Source organism: Bubalus kerabau, chromosome 13 (assembly GCF_029407905.1).
Source record: "Bubalus kerabau isolate K-KA32 ecotype Philippines breed swamp buffalo chromosome 13, PCC_UOA_SB_1v2, whole genome shotgun sequence".
Taxonomy (NCBI): domain Eukaryota; kingdom Metazoa; phylum Chordata; class Mammalia; order Artiodactyla; family Bovidae; genus Bubalus; species Bubalus kerabau.
In genome coordinates, this window is record NC_073636.1 from 35075349 (window position 1) to 35102624 (window position 27276).

The 27276-nt window shown below is 43.1% G+C and overlaps 1 protein-coding gene across 1 annotated transcript in view; it reads right to left on the minus strand.

Moving 5' to 3' along the window:
- The window catches only part of SVIL (supervillin), a 252596-nt gene that overhangs the window by 165064 nt on the left and 60256 nt on the right, over positions 1 to 27276 (minus strand). Inside the window, 1 exon segment of the mRNA XM_055544002.1 lies at positions 21825 to 21925. The gene's annotated coding sequence lies outside the window, so the exon portion shown is untranslated.

Sequence of the window (27276 nt, forward strand, 5' to 3'; positions counted from 1 at the left end):
ACAGCCCCAAACCTAGAAACTGGAGTGATAATTTTTTTTTTAATAAATAAAAACCTCTGAAACATCAGAGGTTCTATACATTAAACATAAAGAATCAGAGTACCAAGGTAAAGAACCCTCAAAACAAAGACCATACAAAAGGAACACTGATGATTTATATTGGGTTGGCCACAAAGTTCGTTTGGGTTTTTCCATAAGATGTTACGGAAAAACCCGAACTTTTTGGCCAACCTAATATTTCCACGTGGATTAATAATAGGAAAGAAGTAAAACTTGACCTTCTGAACTCCACCTCCATACATGTGATACAATGATTGAAGTACTGTGTATTGTGAATATGCTATTAATTCCAAGGCTTCAAGTGGTTAACGTTTCGACAGGAGTACCTTCTAGACTGTAGGCTGAATTGTTAGTATCAACCTTTCTGTCACCATAAAGTTAGTTATTTTGCTTTTAATAAAAAAAAAAATCCAATCATTCCGAAACCAAAAAACATGCCCAAGGGTACCTACAGAACACAACTAGCACCTACTGGCAGGAACATTCCAGCGTCTGACATCTACAAATCCTTCGGAAGCATGCTCAGACAAATGATACTTAGGAAAAAAAAAACAACTGCATTTAGATTTATAGGAAGGGTTTTCACTTACTTCAAATTTCTGTACAATCCTTGTTCCTCTAAGTTAAAGGGGGAAAAAAATCACACTGTAATTCCTTATTTTTCTAATTAAAAAAAATAAAACACGTATATCCTCTAATTCGGCTTTGGTTGTCCTCAAGTATTCTCTGTGCGTCTCCTTTCAAAGAATGCTACTTTCAAATTCTAAACAAAAAGCAAAACATCAAAAGTTAGCCCAAGGAACACTGTACAAAATCAACCACCACAACGCAAACAAGGCAACGGCATCTATCAGAAGTGATGATTCAGAAGAGGATAAATTTAGAACGGTGCTTTCCAAATGGCGTTTGGGTGCCAAATGCAATAAAACAGGTGAAGGCTACATCCCAAAAGTTTCTCTGAAAAAAGATCGCCAAAGTATTATCAACAAGTGTCTTCTTTTTGAAGCTGTCGGTCCCCTGCTGTCCTTGACGCTGAACTTCCGCAATCTGGCCTTGGTGTGGCCATCCATTCCTGGGTAAATCCAAGAAAAACCTGAGGACACTTCAGCCTCTGAGGACGCTGTCAGAAGCAGTGGAGCAATTCCACACGGGACGGGCCTTTTATGGCCTGAACTGGGAGAGCCTTGATCTCAGCTCATCTACCAGAAATAGCTCCTGAAACTCAGAGGGGCCCATCAGCTGTTGCAACAGGCCTGGCCAGTGGCAACCTCAAGTGCAATGAGAATTGTCACAGTGTCTTTCAGCTTGTTTTACAGAGAAACTAAAAATGCAACAGTCATCTCCTGAACAGGCTACAACCATACAGAACTGAATAGGCAAATGTTTTTCAAATGCTAGTCTTCGGATTATAAAAGAACACATAACCACGGATAAAGCTCAGACACCAACATTCAGAAAGTAACATACACATACATGTATAAACAGTATGCCATAAAGGCACACGTCTCTCTACAAGTTTACAAGTGGTGTGGACATCTGTGGGTTTCTCCCCACTTCCAAAAAGAGAAATTTCCGATAGAAAATGAGTCATCAGAAGAAAGAACTGCCCTGGAAGTAATTTCTCTAAAACAATACAAATGTTTTGTCTTAAAACCAAAGACCATGGATGGATGGATCTCGCTTCAGATAGAGCTCAGGTTTTTCAGCTCACTCAAAGACCAGAAGAAACTTAACCAAGGGGCAAAAAAAAAAAAGAACTGTTGAGCACAACCACTTCTTAAAAGGCTATTTATGTTTTTTTAGGTATTCAAACTAATATTATAACCTTGCTTATAAAAGTACTTACAACTGTGGGTGTCCTTGCCATTGGGAAGATGAACAGAATGTCTTAATTGTTCATTCTAACTTCAGCATAAAGCATAGAACTCAGAATTCTGTGCTGCTCAGGGGCAGGCACCTGGCTGCTAGTTCTCTGACCCTCCAGCTGCATCAGTCAGCAGAGGCTCCCAGAGCAGGACCTGAATTCCGGTTAGTCATTAACCCTGCAGGACAATGCCTCTTTCTAAACAGACAGTCCTGTGGCCAGGGAAGAAGGCAGATACCCTGGGCAGCTGTAATGATTAAACACCGGCTTCGTGACTGTTTTGCACAAGGGTTAAAGACGCTTTGTCCAAACCAAATTTTTTAATCACCCCAAGATGACAAACAAAACTTCACAGCATGACTCCTTCCTAATCTCCATCCCTATGGGGCCTCACTTTATTTTCCCTTCAACCAATTTTGCTTTTTACCCTTTTTAAATTTTATTTGACTTTGTTTTATATATTTATAAATGCTGCTTTAAACTCCTCCTGGAGCAAGCAGGGTAAAAACAAAAACTGAGGTGAAATAATTAACTACTGAGGTCTTTCTTTTAAGAAAAGAGGAGACAATGAATCACTACTACCACAATGATACAGGCTTTTTTCCCAAAACAGATTCACTCCCACAAAATAAACATCTAACTTTTGGACGCCTCTGAGGTTATTGTTCCCTGCTGCAACAGAATTGGCCTAGCTTAATGCATTGAAGTCTAATAGATTAATTCTTCTCAAGTGCTTCTTTTATACATGCTTTTTATCTTTGTTCAAAGTCCAGTTAATTCTACCTGTGCAATGTGTTTAAATACTTTTTTTTTTTTCTGACTGCATCTTGAAATTAGGAAACTCTTGTCATACACATTTCTTTCCCAAACTATGACAGTATCAGAACTGACATACATGGCAGCAGATTTAATGATATACCCATGAAGAAAAGCGAACATCACATTTTATAAATTAATATAAGAACTAGACTTAGATCTCTCCAAGATATTTGATAATAATTTCTCATTTGCTATTATTTAATACTAGAATTATAATAACCATATGGTAGTCTATCATTCTTACTAGTAATTTCATTATATAAGCTTTAGCATGACTATTAATCTGGCTTTTGTGGGCTAATCTAAAAACTATGACTACATGACATTGGTCTTAAGAGAAACTACATTCTATGGAAACTATTTTATAATAATAATGAACATGTGGAAACCAAAATTAAAACAATGCTTTTACAATCATGACAAAAAATATTTTGATACAAACAACATATACAGAGTCTGTATGCTGAAAAATTTTAAATGCTGATAAAATACAACCAAGGAGACCTAAATAAACAAATACACATATACTCTGTTCATGGGTTGGAAGAGTCAACATAGTAAAGAAGTCAGTTCTCCCCTAAAATGATCTCTAGATTTAATGCAATTCCTATCAACATGCCAGGGAGAATTTTTGTTAGAAAAAGATAGGCTTATTCTAAAATTTATAGGAAGAGAGCCAGGCTTTAGTGTAGCTAAAACAATCTTGAAAAAAAAGAATTAAGTGAGAGTAATCTATCCCATATTAAGCCTTACTAAAAAGCTATAATAATGGATTAGAATAAAGAATCCTGAAATAGACCACACAAATATACCTAATTTTTGACACAAGACACCATTTCAACAAATGGTTCTGGAGCAAAGGGACAGACATAGACCAAAAAACCCTCTTACATCTAATCTTCACACCTTATATAAAAATTAGCCAAAGTGAAGCATTAGGGGTAAAAAAAAAAAAAAAAAAAAAAAAAACAGGAGAAAATCTTCAGGATCTAGATGAGTTCTTGTTCTCAACACAAAACAGACCTGGACCTGGACCTGGACCTCCCTGGTGGTCCAGTGGTTAAGAATCACAGGTTTCATCCCTGGTCCAGTAAGATCCAACATGCCTCAGGGCAACTAAGCCCATGTGCCACAACTACTGAGCCCAGGCTCTGGAGCCCATGCTCTGCAACAAGAGAAGCCAGCGCAACGGCAAGCCCAAGCACCGCAACTAGAGAGCAGCTCCGGCTCACTGAAGCTAGAGAAAGCCCGCGTGCAGAAACAAAGACCCAGAGCAGCCAGAATTAAAATAAATAAAATTTTTAAAAAGGATATAAACCAAAGTTAAAAAAAAACACAACTCATAAAAGTGAAAACTGATGAATTAGATTCATCAAAATGCACAACTTCTGCTTTTTCAGAAGATCACATTAAAAGGATGAAAAGACATGCTAGGGAATGGGAGAAAATATTTGTGGTTACATATCTGAAAAAGGAGAACTATATAGAACACAGGAAGAACTCTCAAAATCAAAAGCAAAAAAAAAAAAAAAAAAAGGAAAAGAGAAGAAAAAACCCCAATCAGTCCAATTAGAAAATGGGCAAAAGGTACAGTGAGGCATTTCACCAAGAAGATGAAAGACAGATGGCAAAGTTCACGTTGAACATGAAAAGATGTGCAACGCCATTAGCCATTCAAGAAATGCAAATTCAAACAATGAGATATTCCTACACAACTATCAGAATGGTAAACATTAAAAAAAAAAAAAAAAAAACTGACTACACCAAGCGTTGGCAAGGAGAAACTCGACCACACATCGCTGGTGGGGATATAAAATGGCGCGGCTACTCTGCGAAACAGTTTGGCAGTTTCTTCGAAAACTAAAGCTGCCAAAACAAACTGCCATATGGCCCGGCAACTGCACTCCTGAACATCTATTCCAGAGAAATGGAAACTTATTTTCATAAAAATCCTGAATACAAATGTTCGTCGTAGCTTTATTCACAATAGACAAAACCTGGAAACGAGCCAGATGTCTTTGATGGATGAACAGCTAAATAAAAATTTGGTGTGGCCATACCATGGAAGTCTGCTCAGAAATAAAATGGAACAATCTACTGATATCTGCAGCAACCTGGAAGAATATCCAGGGAACTGTGCTGAGTGAAAGAATGCTGATCCCCAAAGTTTGGACGCTGTATGGTTGCACTTCTACAACATTCCCTGAAAGCTAACTGTGCAGACGTGGAGGACGTAGCAGAGGCTAGGGCTGGGTGACAGGGCTGTGAGCACAGCGTGAACAGTTCTTCCCCTGTCCTACCAACTGCATCAAACCCACCACCCTGGTGATGATCTTATTTTATTTACAGTTTTGCCAGATGTTACCACTGGGGGTGAACGGGTCAAAAGTACACAGCGCTCGCTCGTTCTCTCTGTAGTAATTCTTATAAGCACATCTGAATCTATTATCTCAAAATTAAAAGTCTAAACATTTTCTAAAACCTACCTCAAATGAAACTTCCGAATGCAACCCATTTATAACTGGGTCACTGACCATAATTGTACTCTGAGTAAATCTAAGTGGATTTGCCTGTCATCAATGCCACCCTAAGAAATTCAAATTGGAAATGTTTCTTTTCCCTTACAAGATGGAAAGTCATAGCCCTAAGTAAAATATTTCATACAGAAGAAATGGAAAGCATTGCTTTCCAACTGAGCATGTTTATATGGCAGGTTGTCTGGATACTGAAAAGAGCATCTCTAATTCCTGGGGCCTATCTAATAAACAACAGGATCCCTCCCCTTCATTTTCAGCAGTTCAATCCATTGCTCAACATGATTTTCAAAACCTGATCAACCACGGACAAACAAGAAAACTCTTCAGAGAGGGAGGTGACCTGGCCATCTCAAACTTTCATCCCACTACAAACACATAAAATAGGTTTTTAGAGTCAAGAATTCTATAGTCTTGGAGGTATCATTCTTGAAAATAAAAGGACAAGATCAAAATCTAGCCTTCTGTATGGTGGGACAGGATGTCTGAGGGTCCTTCAGTGCTCTTTATCCTCTTAGATGCCAGAACGTGAAACTTAGATCCAAACGCCCTGAATGACCCTCCTGAGAGCCAAACTAACTCGTGCTGGACTTTTGTGTTAGAAAGGATCAGCTCTGGGGAAGCCACATAATGCAGGTATAAGCAGCAGCTTGTCTTCAGTTCATTGAACGAGGGCTGCCCGAGCCCAGGAATATCCATGCTCCTCCCTCTCTCATCTCCAGCCCCCCAAGTTCCTCCAGCCCACCTCTACCTTCAAGCCAGTGCACACCTTATTTCTCCCTTCCTCATCACTCATCTTCCACAACCACTGTCTCCTCCCCCACCCAACCCTAGTCCCTCCCTCATCAGGTTTACAATGGGATTCCAGCTCCCTCCACATCCCAGGAACTGCTCCCCCAACCATGGGCCCTCCTGGTGGACCTGGCCTCTATACGGCGTCTGACATCCTCTGCCCATTTCCACAGCCACCAAATCTGTTTCTCCCAGAGTTCTGTAACCCCCTCAGCAGAATTCCGGATGGTGCTGATATCCTGGAGTTCAGAAAACCAGGATATGAGACAGGAGACAAATGAGGCTATGCTCCTCCCCTCCCAACATGACGCTGGCTCCTGCTTTCCTGGCTGATCACAGCCTCAGCACCGGACCCTCCCTTCCAGCCAGGACCACATCCTGCGGCCAGGAGCTCAGCCTTCCTCCCTGCTTCTACTTCCTCACCCCTTCTCTCAACTGCCTCTTGTCAGAACTACTGCAAGAGCCTCCAGCTGAGTTTCCCTCCTCAAACTCATCCTCTTCACTCCTTCCAGAATGTGTTTTAAGCAGCCTGACTGACTGCATCACTCTTAGGGGAAATCTCCCAACTCGCTCACCAGCAGTTCTCAGCATGGACTTGGCTCGTAGTGTCTCCCTGGGCAGCCGGTTACTTCTCCTTACGTCTCCTGGATGGAGGCTCATGTGACAAGTTCTATGAATTAGCGGTTCTTGAAGAGTAAATGTAAGCATGTCCCCACAAAAGACTCACTTTCACCCTCCTGTAGATATTCATCAGGAGGAGGGAAAGGGATCAGGTTACACATGACTCCTGGGGCAATCGCACTTGACTCCCAAGAAGACTCCTGAGTCCCCTGGACGGCACGGAGATCAAACCAGTCAATCCTAAAGGAAATCAACCCTGAATACTCACTGGAAGGACTGATGCTGATCCAATCCTTTGGCCACCTGATGGCGAAGAGCCCACTCATTGGAAAAGACCCTGATGCTGGGAAAGATTGAGGGCAAGAGGAAAAGGGAGTGACAGAGGATGAGATGGTTGGATGGCATCACCAACTCAAGGAACATGAGTTTGAGCAAACTCGGGGAGATAGTGAAGGACAGGGAAGCCTGGCACACTGCAGTCCATGGGGTCACAAAGAGTCAGACACAACTGAGCGACTGAACAGCAACAACAGAGATGATCTCATGGACCAAGATCTGCAGTGACTTACTTTGATGGATGTGTGGCTGATAGCTGTGTGATTTGAAAGGATTGCCATGTCTCGTTTTATGACCAGCTTCACATTTGGATACATCCAGGATCCTGCAGCACGTGCACACAACATCCGGGTGCTGGCGACAAACAGGGGCTGAGACTGGCTGGCCTGGTGGGTAATTCCCAAGTCCCTACTGTGACTCGCCCCTCCCACCTCTTCAGTCGTTCGTCCCAGCACCCCTCCGCCCCACAGGTGGCCACCAGAAACCACACTGACTGAGGCTGCTGGATCCAGGCTGGTCTCAGAATGCCTTCCCTTCCTTGTCACTTAGAAAACCCCTCATTATCCTTTAAGGCTCAGCTGACTGCACTTCTCGATGAGCCCTTCCTAACGTGCTCTGTGAATTCCAGCCTCTAGACTGTTCGTGTCCAAAGGGCAGGGGCCCCATCTGTCTCTGCATCCATGGAATCCAGCAGTGTCTGTCACTCTCTACACATAATAAATGTCTGTGACATGCCTTTAGGTCTCTTTCTAATTTTAATTCAGCAACATGCTCCTCTTTTTTTTCCAGGAGTAACCAATAGACACTGACTACCCCTCTGGAGTTAGAAAGTGACAAGACTGACAAAGTGGCTCCTCACTTTATAGGCAGGGAATGAAGTAGGTGGAGCCAGCTCATAGGCTTTTGGGCAGAAGCCTCACTGTCCAGTTTTCCCTCCATGAAGCACCTATTTCTGAAGAGAGGAGGACCTCAGAATTTCAGCCAGAACTGTCAGTGCGCAGAAAGCAAAACAAAGTTCTCCGCCTGACTGCTCCTGCCTTCTGCAAAGTTCTGCTTTCTAAATGGCGATGAACTTGAGCCATCAAGAGAAGTATTTGCTTAAGCTCCTCCTTTCCAGGGGCTGAAAACACTAAGCACCAGGGTCTGAAGTCTGTCCTCATTTCTGCTATGATGGGACCAGCCTTGGAATCACTTTCTTTTTCTCCATATAACTTGGGAACCAGACTTGGAATCACTTTCTTTTTCTTTTTCTCCATAAACTTGGGATTTCAACATCTGTGAGTAAAGACCAAAACATACCTTGTCATCTCTTAACACCTACACTAATACACCCCCATGACTCTGAGCTTGGGCTGCCTGGACCATGGACAAATAAATTTTACTGTGGGTAGATTTTAAAAAAGCAAAAAGGGGTTTTTTTTTTTTTTGGTTAACAGTACTTTTCAACCAATAAAGCACCCTCTCCCAGTTAGTCTAAATCAATCAATCAATGTCTGTCTGTCTGTCTCTCTCTCCCTCTCAAAGCTTAGGGAGAGCTTCACTGGTTTGGAGGACAATATTTCGAGCTCCAAGGTCATGTGTAGGTCACTGGCTTGGAACACCAGATGAGCAAGCCAAGCCCTCTCTCCCGGGCTGCAGCTTCAAGAACGATGGGTGTGGAGCAATGCGCAGCAGGAGCAGAACTGCTGGGCTCATGGTCCAGATGAAATGTGAGTTTGCTGGGAGAGAGGGGGAGGCCTGGCCCATGTTTTATGAGTCCTGGCTGCGGGCACACAGCCTCTCACAGGGCTGGACCAGCACTGCATTCCTGGACACCACACTCAGAGTCTTGAGAGTAATCGGAGATGTACAGAGTGTGACCTACTCTATTTCGGCTGCTATAGATTTAAAAGTATGGGATTGCTGTCGATTCATCACGTGGCAGAAATGCAGAGGTGGCTTCTCAAGTGGGGACACTGGCTCAGAGGGATATGATAGAGCAGTGCAGGGAGGCGCTTGCACATGGGAGAAGACCCAGAGGCTCTTTCCTTTCCATGAGGGGGCTGACATCACAAAGCGTAGCACCAAAAGGGGTTCCTTGAGAAATATCGTATGACATCCCTTATACGTGAAGTCTAAAAAGAAGTAAACAGATGAACTTACCGACAAAACAGAAAGAGACTCACAGACTTAGAGAACAGACTTATGGTCCCAGTGGGAGGGATATGGGGAAGCGATAGTAAGGGAGTTTGGGATGGACATGAACACACAGTATACTTAAAACAGATAACCAACAAGGACCTACAGTACAGCACAGGGTAGTGTGCTCACTGTTACGGGGCAGCCTGGATGGGAGTTTGGGGAAGAATGGATACATGTGTATGTATGGCTGAGTCCCTTCGCTGTTCACCTGAAACAATCACAACATTGTTAATCGGCTATATTCCAATACAAAATCAAAAATCAAAAAACGGGGCGGGGGGGGGGGGGGCGGTTTCCTTGGCTGACTCCAAACAACAAGAGAGAATGGACAGCCCTGATTTCTGCATGAAACACGACATCCCTGTGGTCCTCCTTGCGGTGCTGTTTAAGAGTCCATCTCTGCACCAGGTTACAGAGGAAACCGGGAGCAACATCCAGACCCCAGAGATGCACCAAGGACACACAGAACCAGGGCTGCTTGCTCTGTAACCACGTTCCCCGGCCTCTGCACACCCCCAAACCCCACGCAGCCCGAGGAGGGGGCACAGTGCATGCGCTCTGCCCACCACTGGGTTTCCGTCGTCACGATCCTTCTCCTTCTCCTCCAGAAACACAACTCTAAGTGATGGCTGCACACTTGGGCCAACCCACAGAAGCCTAATAAACCTGTAATACAGCAGAACCACAGCACAATAATTCTATAAAGCTGAACCACTACGCGTTGTAGCTTCAAGTGTGTCTGTGGCTCCTGCTGGAGATCCTGGCAGCACGAGTGGTGGTGCTTCCTACCCTAAGGGGAACGCAGACACGGGTGGCTTGGGGGCTGGGGTGACAGCGCTGAGGAGGAGGGCGCTAAGCATGGGAGAACAGGGTGCGGGGTTGGGGCCAACCGTGCAGGCAACGTGGGGGCAGAGCTGGGCGGGGGTTGGGGGTGCATGCGAGTTCAGGAGGAGGAATTTCTGGGGTAGGTGGACGATGCTAAAAATTGAAAAGTTTCAAGAAAAGAAAATAAGGGAACAATATGGAGATCCACTGATTAAGTTCTGAAACAGAATTCACTTTCTGATCATTCTCATTTCACAGCCTCAGGTGACAACTTGGTCTCAGTCCAGAGGCCAAAGAATTGCTGGTCTAGGTTGACCCCAAAGTCCGGTTTGGTTCTAAAAACCTGAGATTCTGTGACTCTGAGGCAAAGCACTGTCTCATAGTCACCAGAGAAAACTGGAGAGAATTATGAGAAAGAAAATAGTGTAATATAGATGGTGGAAAGGGATCCAAGGAGAGATCAAGTGGGTCAGCACCAGGCATTCAGGAGTGAGAAGTATTTATGAGACAGCAAGACAGGAAATAAAGATAAAAACCCTGGATCACACCTCAGCTCCCTCAAATAGGGACTCGGTCTAGAGCGGACGATCTCCTCAAAGACCCCAAAGTCATCTGCTGGACTTGTTATACCAGCGTGGACTCCTTAGTAGCATGCATGGAGAAAACTCCCTTTGGAGGCTCTATTAGAAATATCTGGTAACCTCATCTGTGGGATGGAACGCACACACCGTATCAGAGCGAGGAGAGGAGAAACATGTTGGCAGATACATCCTCAAAGGATGATGCTTATTTAGGAATTCTTCCAGGTTCTCCCAAGTCCTTAGCATGGCCCACATTCCCACCTCGGTGCCCTGGGAATGTGAATTCCACCAGGACAGAGATTTTTGTCTGCTGTGTAGACAAGTTCATTTCTGGTACCCCAGAACAGTGCCTCACTCACTTCAGTCACTCAGTCAGGTCCGACTCTTTGTGACCCCATGGACTGCAACACACCAGGCTTCTCTGTCCATCACCAACTGAATGGCAAACCACTTCAGTATTCTTGCCTTGAGAACCCCATGGACAGTATGAAAACACAGTGGCTGGCTAGTAAAGAATCCTCCTGCAATGCGGGAGACCTGGGTTCAATCCCTGGGTTGGGAAGATCCCCTGGAAAAGGGAAAGGCTACCCACTCCTGTATTCTGGCCTGGAGAATTCCATGGACTAGTCCATGGGGTCACAAAGGGTTGGATGTGACTGAGTGACTTTCACTTTCAAGACACAGTAAAAGCTCAATAAATGTTTGTTGGAGGAAAGGGATGAATATCTATTTTACAGGGAAAGTACCAGAGTTTTTTATAAAGTAAAAAAGTTTTTTCGTTACCCCTCACTGCTCCACCCGCAGTCTCTAGTCTGTGATTACAGTCCTGCTCACTTCAGCAAGACAGTTTCACAAGCCTGAATTAGTTCACCTCCTCTCCACATTCCAAAATCTTTGGGGAAGAGTTTCCTTATTAGATGAGGCCTGATTTCCCTGCAGGGCTTCCTGGCAAAGGCCTCAGTGCATTCTGATCTTTTAGCATCACTTATGCAAATCCATGGCACCTGGACTCCCCGCACCGGGAGGCCTGGTCTGCAGGCCTTTTTGTAAGCTAATTGCATGGTGAGCCCTGAAGATAGGATTGCTTTCCCGAGTCACACTCCTAACCCGGCCCTCCCTAAATATTTTCTGCTGATGGCCAAGTGGGCAAGCTTGGCCTTTTTCTCCCTAGAAACACGATCCTGCTTTCTATACCAACAAGTATTAATTCAAATCCCCAGTGGGCAGTCCAGGATATGAAAATTACAGTAATCTAATCTTGTAGAGGAAGACGCATGAATCATCATTACACGGTCTGACAAAGAGCTAAGTGATTAATCCCAGGCTGCACAGAGGCTGGGGTCCACAGCCATGGCTTCCTGGGGTCTACAAACCAAACAAGCGGACCCACCCAGCAAACATCAGAGAGGCGACAGCATGGTGTTCATCCCAAGGGCACACGCTGGAAGTCTCATCATTGTTTGGAAAATTCTGTGACTGAGGGGCCAGAGGAGCTGCAACCTGGGGCTCAAAACGCTCGTCTTATCTTCTAATTCCAGTGTCAACTGCTTAGGCTCTGAGGTTTAATTTTAAGTAGAAACTGGGAGGTTTGCAGAATAATGGCTTCTCAGCAAGTGACAGGAAACCCCAATGGTCTCCAGGGAAAACAAAAGACTATGCCCAGGACAAGACAGGCCACCAACCAGGATGCACTCTGCACCACGTCACAGGAACCTACCTCGCTGAAGGAAGGTCCTGACCTTGTCCTGAAACTTTCAGAAAGAACACTGGAGCTCCCAGCTTCCACCCAGAAACCGCAGCCCCAACACCCTGGGAACCTTGGTCAGGGCGCCCGCAGCCCTGAACCATCCCTCCACTTTCTTTTTTTCCCCCCTACTTTTTCTCTTACACAGCTGTGTTCAATTTTCTGTCCTTGGGGTTTTTAAAGGAACATTTATTCTAGGGCCAGGATTCTCCAGTTTTATGGTTATACAACTCCCTCCCAGGGCCAAAGAATGTTTGAAAAGCCTAAACCCGGCAGAGAGAGTTAGTAATAGTATCCAAATGAAAGTGAAAAGTCCAGACTTGTTCCAATTTCGATCCAACCGCTTACTTGATTATATTGTACCTTCTGTTTGCCCTTCAAGACGCTTGCTACCTACTGTTTTTAAATCAGACTACAAGTAGGGTGTAGATATGTCTGTGTGCATGCGTGTCTTTGTCTCTGTGTGTGTCTATGAGGGCATGTGTGTGTGTCTGTCTCTGTGTGTGTCTCTGTGTATGTTTGTGTGTATCTGGGACCAGGTAAGGTGCAGAGAAGTCCAAAAGTGTATTTATATTCTTCCACAGTTACTGTTTCCTGCTTGATGGTAAGTTTTATTTGAAATAAGACATTCATCATAAATTGGATTGAATAAAAGATCACAAAGAATGATGCCTGAAGGATTTTTACAGACTTGTTTATTTTTCCTGCAGAGAAAGCCAGACAGGACTAGGTTTTTGGTAGTAGGACAGCAGTTTTTTGTTTTTTTGTTTTTTTTTTTTTTAAAAGAACCCTAGTTTTTACTTAAACAGTCAAACTAGTGGCCTTGTTAGCTAAAATGCCCGAACCTAAGTACATTATCAGCATTCAAAAAGCAGAGACCACTCCCCTCACCAAACATATACAAACATACACACACACACCCCAACCCCACCAAGAAAAGAGCACAAGGCCCCTACCAGCCCGTGAAATGCTAACGAGGCTTCTAAATGCAGCCAAATGGAGTAATCTCAGAAAATCCAAAAGTCCTTACCTGGCTTCTCCTCTCTTCCTGTTACCTAGAGTCCTAAACCTCAGAGAAATCTGCCCAAAGGTTCTGTCTACACAGGTTCACGAACATCCTTTTTGTTTTTTTTTTTGGGCCCCCTGGAGTCTCCCAAGGGCCAGCCGCCGGCTTCATACACACCCCACCGCCTCGATCTGATGGACAAAGCAAAGTTCAGGCTCCCAGGCTGAGGTCTGTGACACAGCACACACCACTCACATGAGAGGTCTGGCTGCAGCCCAAGGCAAACAAGACGATTTTGAGAAACAAAGTTATTTGCACAGACCCACCCTTGCACAGAGAAAATGGAATCAGTTTTCCTCCATGGATGGATCTGAAATGCTGTCGGTAGCACCTGCTAAATGCAGTCTGATCCCCTGCAAATGATTACAAGACGCCTGGACACTAACCTTGAGACCTGAGCATGATGGGGGACCAGGGCAGACTGTTCTCAGGGGCCGCGGTGAGCGGAGCACAACAAGACTTTCTCTTTTGACCATCTTCTCTTGCTCTTTTAAGATCAAGATAATCAACAGTGCCCTTTAGCCTGGCCTTGTAGGCAAAATGACAGGTTAAGGTTCAAATGATTCCTTCCAGATAACCAGACTCTAATTGTCCCATAAGTGGAAGTTAGTAGAGATCTCTAAACCCAGGGCAGAGGACAGCTGAAAAAAAAAAACCAAACAGATTGTGGACTCATGGTTTCTTTGAAACTGGTGATTTCCTCAAGTAGGGCAAACTCCTGATAGTGATTTCTCATAATAATTAAAAACCCTGTGGATCTGTGCTTGAGAACAAAGATGCTTCTTTCAGAAGAAGATTGTTTTCATGAAAGTAACCCTGAAAAATTCTTCCCTCAAAATCCCTAAACTGCACGCCCTCTACATGCACAAGGAAATACAACCAAACAACAATAACCACATCAAAATAAGTTTTCAAACCACACATACAAGGAAAAAATCCTTACAAGAAGGCTTTTAGCAGAGCTTGAAAAACCAGTGTGTTTTCCCATATCATGCCAAGCCAGTTAGGAAACACTGGGTTTTAAAACTAAGGTTTTATGATCAGCCACTTACATTCCACATAAGAAAAGGCAGAAATGTGAGCTGAGAGAAGTCAGATACAACTTTAAAACTCTGACTTACCAAAGTGTGCAGGGCTGCACACACACACACACATGCATGCACGCACGCACGCACCACACACTCCTTGTAAAACAGAAAACAAACACCACTTGGGCTCATCCAGAATGCACAGTCTTTAATCATGGTCTCAGGACATGATGTTTGCCCAAAATATCCAAAGTGCTTAACAGCCTAAGGAATAGTGCAAGTTCTCAAGACAAGGTTGTTACTTGAAGGACCATGTGTCTTAAACAGTTGCTTTCACACAATCTAAATGAATAAAGCAGCACTGGGGAAAGAATGCACTGATGCAAATGGTAAGGCCCACAGTTCATACACCTTTGAGGCTTTCTAGCTGCTAGTGATTTGTGTACAAGGATGACCTGCCTGGAAATGCACTCATTCTTCACCCTCACAAGTCCAGCTGCCCATGTGGCATTCCTATAAATAGGCTTATGAAACTGTACCAAACTCAGGCATTCCTAGGGGCACCTTTTGAGAAAATCACCCTGTTCCCCCCACCTCACTTCAGGATCGGCTGTAGTCTTGGGACCCCCAAAGCTGGGATCCACTAATGTCTGAAGAGCTGTGACGCAATGATGTAGGCACAGCCAGGACTTTCCTCTAAAAAGACCTACATGGCCTCTATTAACAAAAGCTTGTGGGATGTCTTTTCTTTTTTATCTGATTTCAAATGAAGATTATTTGTTTTTAACTTTCTTAATTTTTTATTGAAGTACAGTTGATTTACCATGTTAGGTTAGTTTCTCGTTACAGCAAAGTGATTCACTTATACATATACATATATCTATTCTTTTTCAGATTCTTTTCCATTATAGGTTATTTTAAGATATTGAATATCATTTCCTGTGCTATACAGCAGAGCCTTGTTGGTTATCTCTTTTATAGCTGGATGGCATCACTGACTCGATAGACGTGAGTCTCAGTGAACTCCGGGAGTTGGTGATGGACAGGGAGGCCTGGCGTGCTTCAATTCATGGGGTCGCAAAGAGTCGGACACAACTGAACGACTGATCTGATCTGATCTGATCTGTACCTGTTAATCTCTAATTCACAATTTATCCCACCCACTTTTCCCCTTTGGTAACCATAAGTTTGTTTTCTTTGTCTGTGAGTCTATCTCTCTTTGCAAATAAGTTCCTTTGTATCATTTTTTTAGATTCCACATATAAGTGATATCATATGATATTTGTCTTTCTCTGACTTACTTCACTTAATATGATATTCTCTAGGGCCATCCATGTTGTTGCAAATAGCAATATTTCCTTCTTTTTTACAGCAGAATAATATTCTGTTGTATATATGGACCACATCTTCTTTATCCATTCATCTGTCGATGACCATTTAGGTTGCTTTCATGTCTTGGCAAATTGTAAATAGTGCTGCTATGAACAACGGGATGCATGCATCTTTTCACAGGAGAGTTTTTGTCTTTTCCAGATATATGCCCAGAAATTGGAGTGTTCAATCATCTAGTAGCTCTTGTTGTTGCTCAGTTGCTCTATTTTTAGTTTTTTAAGGAACTTTCACATTGCTTTTCAAAGTGACTGTACTGATCTACATTCCCACGAACAGTGATGGAGGGCTTCCCTTTTCTCCACACCTTCTCCAGCTCAAATAAAAGATCTTTTAAACAATTCAACCTAAACGTCAAAAAAAATTATGTCAATAAAATCCTTCTCTCAGCTTTCTCCCAATCAAAATAATAAAAGAAAATCAAAATCATCAGAAGACAAAGAGTACAAAGTCTGAGGGCCCTTCTCTGGACTCCAGCCCAGCACCACCCTCCTGCCTCACCTCTACCTACAACGGGCAGTGTCCCAGATACAGGAATTACACCCATAAGAGTTTGCCCCATGGAGGAGATGACCTCAAACCCGACCAGCACTTGGTGTTTCAGCCAAGCAGGCAATGATCCAGGAGCAATTTCCTCCAGAGTGTGGCTTATCAGAATTTCTAGAAACAGCTGCCTCACTGCTTTTCTGCACACCCCTTCTCAATCCACTCTGGTCCAGGGTCCCCACCTCTGAACTACCATCATCCTGGTCACCTGGGCTCAAGGACCCCGCCCTCTCCCACTTCCTGCCTCCCTGGCTGGCTGCCTCTCCTCTACCCCATCCCACCCTGAGCCTCATTAACAAACTCTTTCTGTTGTCATCCTTTAGATGAACTTACCTGTTACCTAAATCCCATCTATAGTCAGAGTTGCTCCTCAGAGTTCTGGCATCATGTTCAACCATCTACTTAATACCTCTTTGGGTATTCGACAGGCACCTCACTTTATACGTCCACAAGAGAAATCTCAAGTCTCAAAGCTGGCCTTCCTCATGAACAAACAAACCCAAAAAGAAAAACAAAGAAAACCCTCCTTCCCCCAGTCTTTCCTCTCCTCAGAAGCTGCCAGGATTTGGGAGTCATGCTTTCTGCCCTCCTAGTCCTCACTCCCCAAATCTCAGCTATCACCAGTGTTGACAGCTGTACCTCCAGGAACATTCTTTTTTCTTATATACAACAGCTTTATTGATATATAATTCACACACCATACAATTCACCAGTTTAAAGTGTACTAGTCAATGGTTTTTAGTATATTCGTGGAGCTGTACGACCATTATCAAATCAGTTTTAGACATTTTCATCACCCCCAAAGGAAACCACATACCCATCAGCAGTCACTCTCAATTTCCCCTTCAACAATCCAGTCTTGAGCGGCCATTAATCTACTTTATGTCTCTATAGATTTGCCTGTTCTGGAAACTTCATATAAATGGAATCACATAATACACAGTCATTTGTGCCTGGTTTCTTTCAGTGAGTATATTTGCAATATTCATCTTTGTCATAGGATGTATCAGTACTCCATTCCTCTTTATAGTCAAATAGCATCCCATCATATGAATGTACAACATTTTGTTTGTTCATCAGTTAATGGACATTTGGATTATTTTCATTCTTTGGCAGTTGTGTATAATACTGCTATAAGATGCAAACTATTATATATAGGATGGACAAACAATAGGGTCCTACTGTATAGCACAGGGAACTATATTTAATATCTTGTGATAAACCATAATGGAAAAGAATATAAAAAAGTATATATAACTAAATCTTTTTGCTTTATAGAAGAAATTAACCAAACACTGTAAATCAACTATACTTCAATAAAATTTAAAAAAATAACACTGCTATGTTTTTTTGTTGTTTTTTTTTTGCTATGTTTTTATATAGAAATATGCTTTCATTTCTATTGGGCATACACCTAGGAGTGGATATGCTGGGTCATAAGGTAAAATCTATGTTTAACTATGTTAGGAACTGCCAAACTGCTTTCCAAAGCAGCTGCTTGGGAAAGATTCTGCATTCCTACCAGCCATGTATGAGAGTTCTAATTTCTCCATGTCCTCACCAACACTTGTTACTTTCCATCTTTCATAGAGGGTAGGAAGCAGTATCTCCTTTTGGTTTCAATTTATATTTCTGAGATGGCTGGTGATATTGAAAGTTTTCTCATGTGCTTATTGGCCATTTATATATCTTTGCCTGTTTCAGATAGTTGCTCATGTTTGAAGTAGGTTATCTTTTTATTCTTGAATTGTTAAGAGTTCTTATATATTCTAGATACAAGTATGTCATTAGGTTGTATGATTTGCAAGTATTTTCTCTCATTCGGTAGGTTTCTTCACTCTCGAGAGTGTCTTTTAATCCCCAAAGTTTTTAATTTGGTTGAAATCCAACTTACCCATTTTCCTTTTGTCACTTATCTTTTGGTGTTATGTCTTAAAAAACTAATTGCCTAGCCCAAGGTCATGAAGATTAATACTCCTGTTGTCTTCTAAGAAGGATGTAGTTTTAGGTCTTACATGTAAAACTTTGATTCATTTTGAGATAATTTTTATACACAGTGTAAGGTAGAATCCAACTTCATTCTATTGTGTGTTGATATTCAGTTGTCCTAGACTATTTGTTGAAGACACTATCTGCCAATGAATTGTCTTGGCATGACTGTCAAAAATAAATTACCATAAATGTAGGAGTTTATTTCTAGTCTATCAATTCTATTCCAAAAATTAATATGTCTATCCTTATGCCAGAACCACTGTCTTGAGTACTGTAGCTTTGTATTAAGTCTTGAAATCAGGAAGGGTGAGTCTTCTAATTCTGCTTTTTTTTTTCAAGATTGCTTTAGCTATTCTGGGTCTCTTAAATTTCTCTATGAATTTTAGGATCAGTTTGTTGATTTCTGCAAGAATTCATCTGAGATTTTGATAGAGACTGCATTGGCACCCCACTCCAGTACTCTTGCCTGGAAAATCCCATGGACGGAGGAACCTGGTGGGCTGCATGGTGTCGCTAAGAGTCGTACGCGACTGAGCGACTTCACTTTCACTTTTCACTTTCATGCATTGGAGAAGGAAATGGCAACCCACTCCAGTGTTCTTGCCTGGAGAATCCCAGGGACGGGGGAGCCTGGTGGGCTGCCGTGTATGGGGTCACACAGAGTCAGACATGACTGAGGCGACTTAGCAGCAGCAGCAGCAGCATTGAATCTATAGATCAATTTAGGAAGTATTGTTGTTTTAATAATAGCAAGTCTTCTGATCTGTGGACATGGCAATTTTTTCCATTTATTTGGGACTTTAAATTTTGTTCAATATTTTGTAGCTTTATGAGCATGTTTTATATTTCTTTAATTACATTTATTCCTAAGTACAGGCACACCTTTTTCTATTGTGCTTTACTTTTCTGCACTTTGCAGATACTGCGTTTTTTTTTAATGCTAAGTGAAGGTTTGTGGCAACCCTTTGTTGAGCAAGTCTATCAGAACCATTTTTCCAACCGCATTTGCTCACAATGTCTGTGAGCCACATTTTGGTAATTCTTGCAGTATCTCAAACTTTTTCATTATTATATTTGTTATTGTGATCTGTGATCAGTGACCTTTAATGTTACTATTGCAAAATGATAATGACTTGCTAAAGGCTTCGATGATGGTATTTTTTTAGCAATAAAGCATTTTAAAATTAAGGCATCTACATTGTTCCATTAGACATAATGCTCTTGTATCCCACAACTTTTCTGAAGCTGATCTAGATCTTAGGTGGAAAGATTTCAGTCCTTTACAATTAAGTATGAAGTTAGCTGTGGGGTTCTCACAGGTGCTCTTTTTAAATTGAAGAAGTCTGCTTCGAGTCTAGTTTGTTGTTGTTTATTTAATCTTAAGGAGGTGTTAGAATTTGTGAACCAAATTAGTATGCACAACACATGTCCAGATTTCTCTGCATGAGACCGCTGTCGTCGTCGTCGTCGTTGTTGTTCGTTTGCTAAGTCGTGTCTGAATCTTTGCAGTCCCATAGACTGCAGCATGCCAGGCGGGCTCCTCTGTCCTCCACTGTCTTCTGGAGTTTGCCTGAATTCGTGTCCATTGAATCCGTAATGCTATCTAACCTTCTCATGCTCTGCCTCATTCCCTTCTCCCTGTGCATGAGACAGGCCTGTGTGCAACTGTGTTCCCTCTGTGTTCGCTCCCTGTACCGTCTCCACGGCTCAATGCTGCTCCTCTTTACAGGTCTCTGCTTCAAGGCAGAGCTGGACTGCCCTATTCCAAGTCCCCACTCCACCACCGCCTCCTCCCCAGACACGTGTCACACAACTTTCAACACACTCAGCCATTATCCTTCATTGTGATCACACTTGCATAAGGTTTAGTATTTGCCAGCACGGATTCATCGTTTTAATCCTCACAACAACCTCACTAGGTAGACGCTATTATCACCATTTTATAGATGTCAACATTGAAAGAGAGGTTAAGTGTCTTGTTCAAGGTCATGTGGTTTATAAGTGGCGTACTTAGGATTCAAACCCAGGCCCCTCACTCCTGAGACCATTCTCTTAAACATCTGCTATATTAACACGTATGTGTGGAATCTAAAAAATGGTACAGATGAACCCATTTGCAAAGCATAAATAGAGACACAGATGTAGGGAACAAATGTACAGACACCAAGGGGGGAAGGAGTGGTGGAATGAATCGGGAGACTGGAACCGACATATATACACTATTATATTTATACTATATATAAAATAGGTAACTAAGAAGAACCTACTATATAGCCCAGGGAGCTCTACTCAATGTTCTATGATGACCTAAATGGGAAGGAAATCCAAAAAAGAGGGAATATATGTATACATATAACTGATTCACTTTGCTGCACAGCAGAAATGAACACAACATTGTAAAGCAACTATACTCCAATTAAAAAAATTTTTAAAAAGAGGAAAAAAATAATTGCTCTTATTTGCTTCTTATCTTGCTATCTATACACGAGCCCTGCTGATCTCATTTACTGCTGTATTTTTAGCATCTAACATGGACGTGGCAGGTGTTAATACATACTTAATGAACACATAAACATTGGACTTAGGATGCCGTGTAAGAAGAGCTCCACGGGACTGCGGTGAGCCTTGCCAACCACACGCCCATGGAGAGTCACAGGACTCAACCATTTCTGAGACTCTTTAGGAAGGAAGGAAGGTTATTGAATGTTTTTCAAACTCACTGTAGCACAGACCCATCTTCATGGCCCTGTCCTCAGTGCATTAATAGCCTAGAGAAGTGTGTTCTATGGAACACATTTTGAGAAATCCTGCCCCAGAGCAACAGGACAGACAGCACAGTCCCCAGAAGGATGCTTCTGTTGCCCTTGCAATGCCTGGCCCTGCCTTCCTCTAAAGAGTCTTAACTCAGGGACTTTCCTGGTGGTCCAGTGGTTGGGACTTTGCCTTCCAACGCAGGGGGTGCAGGTTCAAACCCTGGTTGGGCAGCTAAGATCCACAAGCCTCAAGGCCAAAGAAACAAACCATTAAACGGAAGCAATATTGCAACTAATTCAATAAAGACTTAAAAAAATAAAGACTTAAAAAAAAAGAATACACACACACTAAAAGTCTAACTCAGAGTCCATAAAAGCTTTGTCATGTCCACAGCCCAGTTCAAAAAGGAAACTACAATATATTAAGCTTGGCTTTTCTTTTACACACTGGAACACACGGCTACTGGGCAAACAGACTTTCCCAATCTGTCAGAATGGTTCTCCCCCTGGATGTTCGTGGTCCCATAACTTATCACTGAGATACCTTTACTTTTCTCAGAGCTCTGCTGTGTTGAATGTGATTGAAACAAACTCACCCTTCACAACGTCCTTTACCGTATTCTCAGAATTTCAGGCAAAACCAATGATGTGTAAATAACCTCAGAATGGTTCTATTTCTCTCTAAATACTGACCGTAATGCTGATGTTTAAATCATAGCTTCAGATGGAGAATGACCTCAAAATCTTCCTGTCTCAGTTCTCCCAGTCTTCCAGCTCACCTACTCGAATTCTTCCTGCAAAAGGAGCAAGAAAAGTTTCTACTCTGAAATCTAAGAAATAAAACAGCCAACAACATAAGAACCACATGTATGAGCAAAGCAAAGTACACGGCTGTGATTCATTTTCTGCTTCTAAAGAGCTTTTCTCCTTTCAATTATTCATCTACAGTGGTGATTACAAATTATAGGCAGTGGTTAGAGTATCTTTTTAAAGCTCTTATTAAAAATACTCAATTAAAAATACATTCTTTAGAGAGCTACCATACAATCCAGTGATTCCACTCCTGGGCATATACCTGGAGAAAACTCTAATTTGAAAAGATACATGAATCCTGATGTTCATAGCAGCACTATTTATGATAGTCAGGACATAGAAACAACCTGAGCGTCCATTGACAGATGAACAGATAAAGAAGATGTGGTAATATACAGTGGAATACTACTCAGCTATAAAAAGAATGAAATAATGACACGTGGCGGCAACATGGATGGTAAAGTGAGTAAAGTCGCTCAGTAGTACCCAACTCTTTGCAACCCCATGGGCTATACAGTTCATGGAATTCTCCAGGCCAGAATACTGGAGTGGGTAGCCTTTCCCTTCCCCAAGGGATCTTCCCAACCCAGGGATCAAACCAGGGTCTCCTGCATTGTAGGCGGATTCTTTACCAACCGAGCTATCAGGGAAGCCCTAAATACATGTAAAGCACTTTAAAAAGTCCTTCACAATTACCTTGCACGGTACTATTCTTATCCCCGTTTTGCAGACAAGGAATCTAGGCAGAGAGATGCGAAATAGCTGGCCCAACATAATTCATCTGGTTTTAAATGCCAAAGCCAGATTAGAATCCAAACTCCAACAAATTTTTTCTTTTAACCATTAAACTACTTCTCTTTGTCTTTGTCCTCTCTCTTCAGAAACTTGTGTCTCTCTGAAGTAGGATCCTTTTCTCTCTTTCCACTTCTTTCTGTTCCATCTCTTTTATCACTGGGTTCCTGCACTAACTTTCTATGTAGCACCCAAACCTTCATGTTTTTTCATTCTTTGCTTTTTAAAAGTCATTAATACTACCTGACTAATCTTTTCAAACATGCTGCTCCTACCCTGAAGCCCTTTAAGGGCCAAACTGTTTGCAGTTTCCAAGAATTCATCTTACCTATTCCTCTTTACTTCTCGCATCACCTTGTCTGTCTGGCTAGTTGGCTTCCCTCCTTGTCCTGTCACCTTGCCTTCTCCACACTGTACTTAGAATAACATGCATTCTCCCATCTACCTAAGTGTTTTCCTCTGAGACCCACTTCCTTCGAGGCTGAAGTCTTTTGCATTATATCAATACTTCCACGATCTTTCATATAACTTAGCACTGGTCACTTGTGTCTCACAAGCATAAATTTCTACTCTTTTTTGGGGGGGAGAGTTCACAACTTAACCTTTATCTATGCTCCTACCACTCCTGCTTGCTAACCCACAGTACGCTAAAACATGGAGGGACCTAGAGATTATCATACTAAGTGAACTCAGTTATAAAGTGTAAGACAAATACCATATGATAACACTTACATGTAGAATCTAAAAAATGATGCAAGTGAACTTATTTACAATAGACCCATAGACGTTGAAACAAACTTATGGTTATCAAAGGTGAAAGGTCAGGGGGAGGGATAAATTAGGAGCTTGGGATTAACATATACACACCACTATACATAAAATAGATAATCAAGAAGACCTAACTGTATGCACAGGGAACTATTCTCAGTATCTGGTAATAACTTATAAGGGAAAAGAATTTGAAAAAGAATACATATACATGCATATGTGTATATATATACACACACACACACACACATATATATATACACATATATATGAATAACTTGGCCATATACCTGAAACTACCACAACCTTGCAAATCAACTATTCTTTAATAAAACTTTTTTAAAAAGAAAAGCAAAAGCAAGACAAAAATACATCTTCCTCCTCTATCTTAAACTTGGTGAATAAAACCGTTTCTATGTGCAAAGCTCTGATTTTTCTCTCATGATGAAATCTGACATTTGGTCTAAAAGCCGAGCTGTCTCCTCCTGCATTCTCACATTCCTTGCTCCTCTGACCACAACTCTTCTCTCAGGGACAAACATGGCCTGGAAGACAACGCAGCTGAGGTGCCTTCTGGTGTGGGCGGCTGCCATCTAGGTAGCCTGGCCCAGGATGGAGCTTCTCAATGTCTGCATGAACACCAAGCACCATAAGGAAAAACTTATGGACAGGTTACATGGGCAGTTCAGCCCCCGGAAGAAAAATGCCCACTGCTCTGTCAACATCAGCTGAGAAGCCCATAGCTTATTTTCTACCTGTACAGATTCACCTGGAACCACTGTGTCAAGATGAAGCGTGCTTGCCAGTGCCACTCTATTCAGGACACCTGTCTCTATGAGTGCTCCCCTAATCTGGTGCCCTGAATCCAGAAGGCATGGACACCACTCCCACAGACAAGAACCTGAGCAGAGAGCAGGGCCCACAGGCCACCTGCCGGAGAGCATGGTCCAAGAATTCTGGTTTGAGGCAGGTTGTGAAAGCGGCTCTTTTGCCCCTTTCCTGTTGGCCCATTTCCGTTCCCCTCTCACCTTAAAAGAATCTAATTATAGGAATGAGATCACCAGGCAAGCTAACGTAACTCCTGACTTAAGGTTTCCTGAATAGGCCCCTCACATGTGTGCTCAATCATGTCAGACTCTTAGCAACCTCATAGACTGTAGCCTGCCAGGCTCCTCTGTCCATGGGATTCTCCAGGCAAGAATACTAGAGTGGGTTGCCATTTCCTACTCCAGGGGATCTTCCTAGACCAGGGATCAAACCCACAACACCTGCACTGGCAAGCAGATTCTTTACCACTGAGTTACCCCACGCCTGCCTTGTCTAACCTGTTGATTCTTTTTCCTAGACTAAAGCATAAGCATTAAAATTAAGTAGTTAAGAAATGATTAGCTCTCTACCTCCAACAGCTCCCTTAGCAATGCTGCAGGCAGATCACTTGGGTAGTGTAATAACACACAGCCAGTGTGCACACAGCGGCACAGTGGAGAAGGACACAGAGCCCACCCTCCTTTTGGATGATTCATTGAGATTCTTTCCCCTTTTGCCCTTTAAAAACTGTCATGGCTGAGCAGAATCTTCAGAGTTGGCCTAAGGACCTGAGTCTACCTTTGCCCCAGGTTGCTAGCTTTTCTGATTACAGCAACTTTCCTTTCTAGGAAAAAAAAAAAGGCAGAGCAATCTTGAGTAAACATGAATCCTTTTTACAACACACATTTACAACAGACCCAAATAAGGGGGCTCTGGGACAGAAGCCTTGTAACAAAGGAAGACAGAGGAGGATGGGTTGGAACTTATGAAAAAGTCAAACACGTGCAACCAGAGGGAACTGACTAAGGCCCAGGTCCTTAGAGAAAGAGGGAGTCTGGTGAAGAAGCTGAGACCAGGGTAACCCATCTCAGGCATCTGGACTGAGGGACTGGCTAGAACTCAGGCATCTGGACTGAGGGACTGGCTAGAACTTGGTCTGTGCCATTGACTGCATGCAGAGAAATTCTTCAACATTCATTTTCCTTTAAAGGCTGGGGAAAGAGGAAAAACCCCACCCGCACTGGAAAAGCAACAGAGTAGGACAGAGGGAAGCTACACTTTCCCGGGTGGTTCTCCTTGTTGCTAGTTATTTGTGTACAGGATGACTTGCCTGGAAATACACTTCCTCACCCTCAAAAGGCTGGCTGCCCATGTGGTATTCCAATGACTCAGCCTGCAAGAAGGGCCCCAGAAACAAGCAGGGCCGGAGAGGAAAGCCCTAGGTCTGTTAGCTGGCTAATGGCTCGTTGGTTAGTGGTTCAGACAGAGGGCCTTTGGGAAGCCTGTGATTTTCAGGGTGAAATAGGCGCCTCTTCCTCTATTCTCCTCATGTCCAGGCAGTGCTTGCTTGTGTCATCTTTCTTTTTTTAAGTGGCTGTGCTGGGTCTTTGTTGCGGTGTGGGCTTTTCTCTAGTTGCGGCAAGCAGGAGCTGCTCTCCAGTTGTGGCGTGTGGGCTTCTTATCATGGTTGCTTCTCTCACCGTGGAGCACAGAATCCAGGGTCCATGGGCTCTGGCAGTTGCGACATGTGGGCTCCCAGGCTCCAGAGCACAGGCTCAGCAGTTATGGCTCAGGGGCTTAGCTGCTTCGAGGCATGTGGCATCCTCCCAGATCAGGGATCCGTCCTGTGTCTCCTGCCTTGGCCTGTGGGCCCCCAGGGACGCCGCCCTTGTGTCACTTTTTGAAAGCATCATCTTGGAAAACGGTTCCCTCAAGCACAGGCAGCCCTGAACTGGACAGCAGCCAACGACACGCCAGCATCCTAAAGGACACAGCTGGTGTCAGGATCCAGTCTCTGGAAGCACGTGGGAGGCTTGGTGTCAGAGCCTCCCTCTCATGTAGGGAGAATGGGCTTTATCTGCAGAAGCCCAGACAGAGGCAACTTACAAGGAAATGAGCCTTGTGGGGACGAGAGGGCAAAGGGGCCTCCACCATGCGAAGTTCCCACAAAGCAGGAAGCACTGTCACCCCTGCTGGGGGAGTTTCAGAGAGCCGTGAACTCATGATCTGAGGCCACAAAGGCGGCTGTGGTAAACACAGACCAACCCCTGGGTTTAAGAAGGCTGTTTTTTGTGCTCCCCCCGCCAAAAAAAATTTTTTTCCTTCCTCCCCCACAAATCTGTTTATTACTAAAAAGCCCTGGAGCCTTGGGAACTGGGCTAGACCAACAAAAGCCTCTCATCTCCTGAGCCTCCTCCTCTATGGACTACACTAGGGAGGAAGGACCTGCTTTAGGAAGGAGACCCTACAAAGAAAGGAAAAGAAAAACATTTCAAAAAGAAAACAAGGCCAAGAAAACCAAAAGAAGCCAAGAGGCAAGGGCAGGAGAGGACAACCTCATCCCTCTGTCCGTGGTCCACACCCTCTGGGACCCTCTAGAGCCAGGGTTCTCAAACTTGCATGTACAGAGGGACCCCCTTGGGTCTCCACACCAGGGGGCAAGAAAGAAGTAAACTTCCAGTGGAGATGGTGAGCCCAAGGACCAAGAAGGAGACTGAAGGGCCTGTACCTGAGATGTTTTCAATCTCAGGATCTGGTTTGTCCAAAGACAAAGGGAAAACCTCAGTCACAAGATAATAAAACTTCAGAATATAGCATCAGGAGGAAAACAAAACAATATATCGGTTTCAATGCACTCATGATAACTTGGGGGAAAAAAAAAGAGCAAATCCACAGTCAGGCCAGGATCCAGACTAAGTGACAGGTTGAAGTTAAATTAAACTAGTCAAGCCTATATAAAAGCGGA